We start from the raw sequence: 6867 nt of genomic DNA, 5'->3' as shown, positions 1-6867 counted from the left end.
GGAGATAAGAAAGCTCCCCTTAAAGATCGTCTAGGTCCGAGAACACAAGGAATTGAGTTTAAGACTCCTAAGATGCCAAGAAAGAAGACCTATGTGAAAGGAAAGGGTAAAGAAAAGATGGTATATAGGGAGAAACAACCGAAAAAGTTCAAGAAAAGTAAAAGGGGTGAAAGTTCGACTAGGGGTGTGACGGTTCGGGCTACAAAAGACACACTAATGGTGAAGGCCGACCTGATTGAGCAAGAGAAGGACGTTCCTAAAGAGAAGAGAGATTAGATCAATAGTGCTTTGCATTTTATGATTTATAATTTTTATTTAAAATAAGGCATATGATGCCAATACTTGTAGTCGCATTTATTTTAATAATAGCACATTTATTTCAGCCTTAAATAAAAAATTACAATGACTTATATTTATTATTTATTTATCCGAGTCAAGGAGTCGGACGCAATGGAAGAACGAAAATAAAAACTCGAACAATGAATTCGCAACAAGTCCGCCAATATTCCAAAAATAAAACGGGAAAACTGGAAGTCCACCGTGCCACGGTGGAAGGGTCCCGTGACACGGTACAAATTCCCGCGTCGCGACAAATTTTTATTTATTTTTTTCTTTTTTTATTTTTTTTTGCTGACAGGGGGGTGACGTGGCACGGGACACTGTTCCCGTCAGACGGGATAAATTCCCGTGTCACGAGAAGTTCCCTTTCCCTTTTTTCCGTTCAGGGGCTGACGTGGCACGGGACACTGTTCCCGTCAGACGGGATAAATTCCCGTGTCGCGGCATTTTCTCCTTTTTTTTTCGCCGTGACACAATGCTGAACTAACACGGATATTTGATCAACAGAGGGAGGATTTTTTTATTTTAAAGTGGTCGGGCCCCCTTGAGGGGTTGCCTACGTATCCTAAAAAGGAATCAGGCCAAACGTAGCTGTATTGGGTCATGAACCCATGCGACTAGGCATAGAATTTCTTGAGTTGATCCAAGTTGGTTAAATTATGGAAGCCGTTACCGTCCATGTCTACCAATTGCGCCGCTCCGCCAGACAGGATGGCTTTAACAATGTACGGGCCTGACCAGTTTGGTCTGAATTTTCCTCTTGGATCTAACACATTTTTACGAAGTGCCTTAAGCACTAGGTCACCCTCTTTGATATTCCTGGTCTTGACTTTTTTATTAAAATGTCGTGCCATACGATGTTGGTAGATTTGGACATGATACAAAGCTGCCAAGTGTTTTTCATCAAGTAAGACCAGTTCGTCGTATCTTGCTCTAATCCAGTCGACCTCATCTAGTTGGCTTTCCAATGCGATTCGAAGAGAAGGTATCTCGAGCTCGATTGGTTGTACAGCTTCAACGCCATAGACCAAAGAGAAAAGGGTAGCCCTTGTCGATGTACGAACAGAGGTTCGATAACCCCAAAGGGCGAAATGTAGCTTACTTGGCCAATCCTTATAATTTTCCATCATCTTTTCGATGATGGTTTTCACATTTTTGTTGGCCGATTCGACTGCTCCGTTTGTTTGTGGTCTGTAAGGTGATGATCGGTGATGTTTGATGTGATATTTCTGTAATAATTCCGCGCATTCGGCTTGGAAATGTGTTCCATTATCACTAATCATCTCATGTGGTACCCCATAGCGGCATATGATATCTTTCTCAACAAATTGAGCTACGTGTTTTGCCGTCAGTTTGGCATATGAGGCAACTTCGACCCATTTGGTGAAGTGGTCGATTGCTACGAGAAGTATACGTGTAGAGAAGCGAAGGTGGAACATGTTGTAAGTTTGCATAAATTTGACACTTCATACATTTCTTGACGTACTCGTGACAATCTCTCTCCATAGTAGTCCGATAGTAACCTTGACGTTGAATCTTTTGGACTAACATCTTTGCATTCATGTGAGTTCCACATATACCAGCATGAAGGTTTTCCATGGTTTTATGTTCTTCTTTCTAGGCTATACATAAGAGATTCCTTCCTGTTGCACTTCTTTTGTGGAGTTCTCCCCTGATGAGTACATACTGAGAGGTCAGGAGCCTCAAAGCACGGCGTGCCCTTTTATCAGTATTAGGAGGATATTCTGCTCTTGTCACATAATTAAGGATGTCTGTATACCATGGCTCTTCATCTTCTTCCTGTGGTTCTTGTTCATCGTCAAGTGCATGAACATACGTTGGCTCATATCTTCTCTCTATGGTCAGTGGCATTCTGATTGTGTCAGCTGGAATTCGCACCATTGATGCTAATTTAGCTAGTGCGTCGGCGAACTGGTTTTCTTCTCTTGGCAAGTACGTATATTCCACTTCATCTAGTTGCTCCGTGAGAGTTTCTAGATGAGCTTGATACGTAGCGAGACTTTCACTTCTCACTTTCCATCTCTTAGAGATTTGGTTAATGATTAGTGAAGAATCACCATATATTCTGAGTTTCTTAATTCCCAAGGCGACAGCTGTTTCTAACCCCAAAATTCATGCTTCATATTCTGCGGCATTGTTGGTGACATCAAAATCGAGCTTCATGGAAATTGGGATGTGTTCTTCATTGGGTGATACGAGTAAGACTCCTACACCACATCCTTTTTGGTTTGAAGCTCCATCGAAACAGAGCGTCCAACTATCGTCTTCGGTCATGAGTAAATCTTCATCAGGGAAATCGTACTCATCTTCTTCTTTTTCATCTTCTTCTAGCAGAAAGTCTGCTAAGAAGTCAGAAACTGCCGAACCTTTGATGGCTTTTTGTGGCACAAATCTCAAGTCAAACTGAGCCAGATTAACTATCCACCTTGATAATCTGCCGTTGAGTGTTGCTTTCTCGAACAAGTATTTCAAAGGATCCATCTTGGACACGACATGCACTATATGAGTGAGCATGTAATGTCTTAGTTTTTGTGTGGCCCATACAAGTGCGAGACACAACTTCTTGAGTGGCATGTATCGTGTCTCATATCCTTGGAGTTTCTTGCTCAGGTAATAGATTGCATTCTCCTTGCTTTCGATCTCTTGTGCTAGCATTTCCCCCATCGTTTCTCTTGTGACCGTAAGGTAGAGTCGAAGAGGAAAGTCAGGTATTGCTGGCGCTAGCACGGGTGGGTTTGCCAAATACTCTTTGATTTTGTCGAAAGCCTTTTGGCAATCATCATCCCATGTGACTGGGACATTCTTCTTAAGCTTCTTGAATATAGGTTCACATATCACTGTGAGCTTTGATATGAACCTACTTATATACTGCAATCTTCCAATGAAGCCTCGAATCTCCTTCTCATTTTTGGGTGGTGGCATGGCCATGATTGCTTTTACTTTTGAAGGATCTATTTCAATCCCTCGAGAACTGATCACATATCCAAGTAATTTGCCTGACGTGACTCCGAAAGCACATTTTGCTGGATTTAATCTCATATTGTACTTACGGAGTCTTTCAAAAAATTTGCGAAGTGCGACGATATGGCATGGGCGATCTTTAGACTTGACAATCATATCATCGACATAGACCTCCACCTCTTTGTGCATCATGTCATGTAACAATGTTGTAGCTGCTCTTTGGTAGGTGGAACCCGCGTTTTTCAAACCGAATGGCATTACCGTATAGCAATATGTGCCCCATTGTGTGATGAATATGGTTTTCTCCATGTCTTCTTCGGCCATCAATACCTGATTAGATCCGGCGTAACCATCCATGAATGACAGGAGTGCATGGTTTGTTGTATTATCGACCAGAATGTCAATGTGAGGTAGAGGGAACCCATCTTTTGGGCTTGCTTTATTGAGATCCCTGTAATCAACACACATTCTGACCCTTCCATCCTTCTTTGGAACTGGAACCACATTTGTTATCCATTCCGGATACTCGGATACTCTAAAGAAACCTGCGTCCAATTGCTTCCTGATTTCTTCCTTGATTTTGAGAGCCACATCTGGTTTCATTCGGCACAGCTTTTGTTTGACAGGCTTCATACCTGGAATGAGTGGTATCTCCCTATTTATAGAGTCCTTGGAGAACGTGCCCCTATCTAGGTCACTTGACCTAAATTTCAGTGGGCTGCGCCGTAAAACGGCGCTTCTAGGGATTTGGGCCCTTGAAGGCCGCCATTTCTGAGATGTATTTGAGGGCGCCAAGTGTCAAGAGGATGTTAAGCCACATGGGCCATCCTGAGCTCGACATGTGGCTTCCTCTCATTAGTCCACGTGTCTAGGGTATTTTTACCGTAAACAAAAACAACAACAACAACAACAACAACAATAATAATAATAAGAATAATAATAATAATAATAATAATAATAAAATAATAATAATAATAATAATAATATTAGTAATAATAATAATAGTAATAATAATAATAATAGTAATAATAATAATAATAATAATAATAATAATAATAAAAGTAATAATAATAATAAAAGTAATAATAATAATAAAAGTAATAATAATAATAATAATAATAATAATAATAATAATAATAATAATAATAATAATAATAATAATAATAATAATAATAAGAAGAAGAAAAGAAGAAGAAGAAGAAGAAAGAAGAAGAAGAAGAAGAAGAAGAAGAAGAAGAAGAAGAAGAAGAAGAAGAAAGAAGAAGAAGAAGAAGAAGAAGAAAGAAGAAGAAGAAGAAGAAGAAGAAGAAGAAGAAGAAGAAGCGCACTCAAGCACTTGGAGTTAGCAAGGTCCGACCAAAACCCAAGTGTTAATGGAGTTTAAGAGTTTTTCCAAAATATGGAATGCTCTTTCTAACTCCCACTCAAGCACTTTACTCCAAATCCCAAGGTTGGTATTAATAGAGGAAAGTATGAGTGGGAATTTCTATCAATGTGGGATTCATGAAATTCCACAAATTACTTTAAAGCTAAATTAAATTAAATATATAAGCAAGTAATAAATCAACAAGTGTCCTAGTCATATGTAAAGAGGAGTATGGACCACTTAGAGAGGAGGGGACCATACTTGCTCCCCACTCCTTCCTCTCCTTGTTACACTTGTCCACACCAAAAAGCAAGCATACTTACTAGCTTCCCTTTTCTACCCGACCTAGGCCCACGGCCCAGCTAGCCTCGCACCGTGTGGGCTGCTAGCTGCTGCCAGCTCGGCCCAGCACGCCCACGCACATCAGTGCGGGCTACTGATGCCGAGGGCGCTGCTAGCTAGCCACGCACATGTGCGGGCTGCTAGCAGCAGCACACGCCACGCACTGCTTGTGGGTTGCTGGCCGTGCTGTGCTAGCATGCCTCGCACATGGTGCGGGCTGCTAGCCACGCCTTGCTAGCATGTCTCGCACATGGTGCGGGCTGCTAGCTCGGCTAATCCCCTAGCACTCGGGATTCCGATGCTAGGGGTTTTTTTGGTCATTGTTGATTTATTACTAATTTGTCGTCTCGTCTTTTTATTATTTTTGACTCGACTTCCGACGCTCTACGCTCGAATTTCCGACGTCTAAATATTTAACACTCAGGCGACGAATTAATTTCTTCCGAATTAATTTGTCGAGTCGGTTCGTATATTTTGCTTGGGTGTGACCCGAAGGGTTCAGTCAAGATTAAGCTGTAATATTAATTATATTAATATTACTGATCGAAAGCGGCCTCCACCCATGCATTCCGATCACATGACCTTACTGAATATATTAGCTTTCTAATAATTCTGAACCCGCCATCAGAATAATACACTTGTTCGAAGGACACATTCCTTTCAATCTCCCACTTGTCCTTCCGGACAAGTGTGCATTTAGTGTATAGCCCTTTTCCTATGTCTCTTCATGTCTCTTCATGAACTACAGAGTAAGATTACCCGTCATCTCTGTTACGTCCAGAAGTGTTTCTCGAAATCCGAGTTTGACTGTCAATAAGCAGATGATTTCTAAAATCCATCTGAGCACGGCCATGCATTTTCACAGTCTCGCTCTTTGAGAGGCCTTGTAAACAACAAGACATGTTCCCTATTGTTAGTAGGGGGACATTTCCAGTCTTGTAATGTAGCTTCTCTTACTAAGAGGACCTAGCCGCCCGATATCTGTCGTTATAATCTCCAGTTACGGCAGACGTTTGGCGGATACCAAAGCGGGCTAGTACTCAAACAAGAGACCTCCCACTACTCATGGTCAAGGAAAAGAGCTTCGATAGTAATAGTGAGAAAAATACTTATGACGATTTTTAAATCTCTTAAAGTATTCTCATAGGTCGATCCAGTATGGTTCTAAACCAATACCTGTGCAAATGATTTATATCCTCATAACACAAGAAACGGTGCTATGAATCATACTACACACTAATCTCTAACGGTCATTAATCGTCCACAAATATATGACCTTGATTAGGGATAATTTTTGATTAAAATATTCAATGTTCACTTAATAGGTGTTTCTTTATCCAAGCCATTGACTTGATACCCTATTTTGAATATTTATTAAAATCGAATGGACTCATTATTTAATTCTAAACTACAATTAAATAGTTTTGTGGAATATTTAGAAATATTTTATTCCACTATGAAACTTCACAATGTTTCATCTTATGATAAATGGTTTTTCCCAAATGTTTTAAGAGTAGTACTCTTCATAAAACATTCATAGAAATCACACTCATATTTGATATGCTTGATTTCTTTCATGCAATTATGAATGTTGTCGTTCACTTATTGCATAGGTTTAGTTATAATTACTTTGCAAACCTTACCATCTTCATTATCCACCATTTCCATAATAAGATGATAAAATTTTGAGAGTGTTAATGGATTACATGTGATTCAGGATTTATTATCCAAGCAATGACTCCCACTCATTTTCATGATTTGAGACCTTCTACTTGACAACCTACAATCATCAATGTTCAACAACGAACTTTTCCATTTAACATCTATCTTATTATTGC

This window comes from Chenopodium quinoa, unplaced genomic scaffold (genome assembly GCF_001683475.1).
Source record: "Chenopodium quinoa cultivar QQ74 unplaced genomic scaffold, ASM168347v1, whole genome shotgun sequence".
In the NCBI taxonomy this organism is placed as follows: Eukaryota; Viridiplantae; Streptophyta; class Magnoliopsida; order Caryophyllales; family Amaranthaceae; genus Chenopodium; species Chenopodium quinoa.
Note: the sequence above shows the minus strand (reverse complement) of the source record.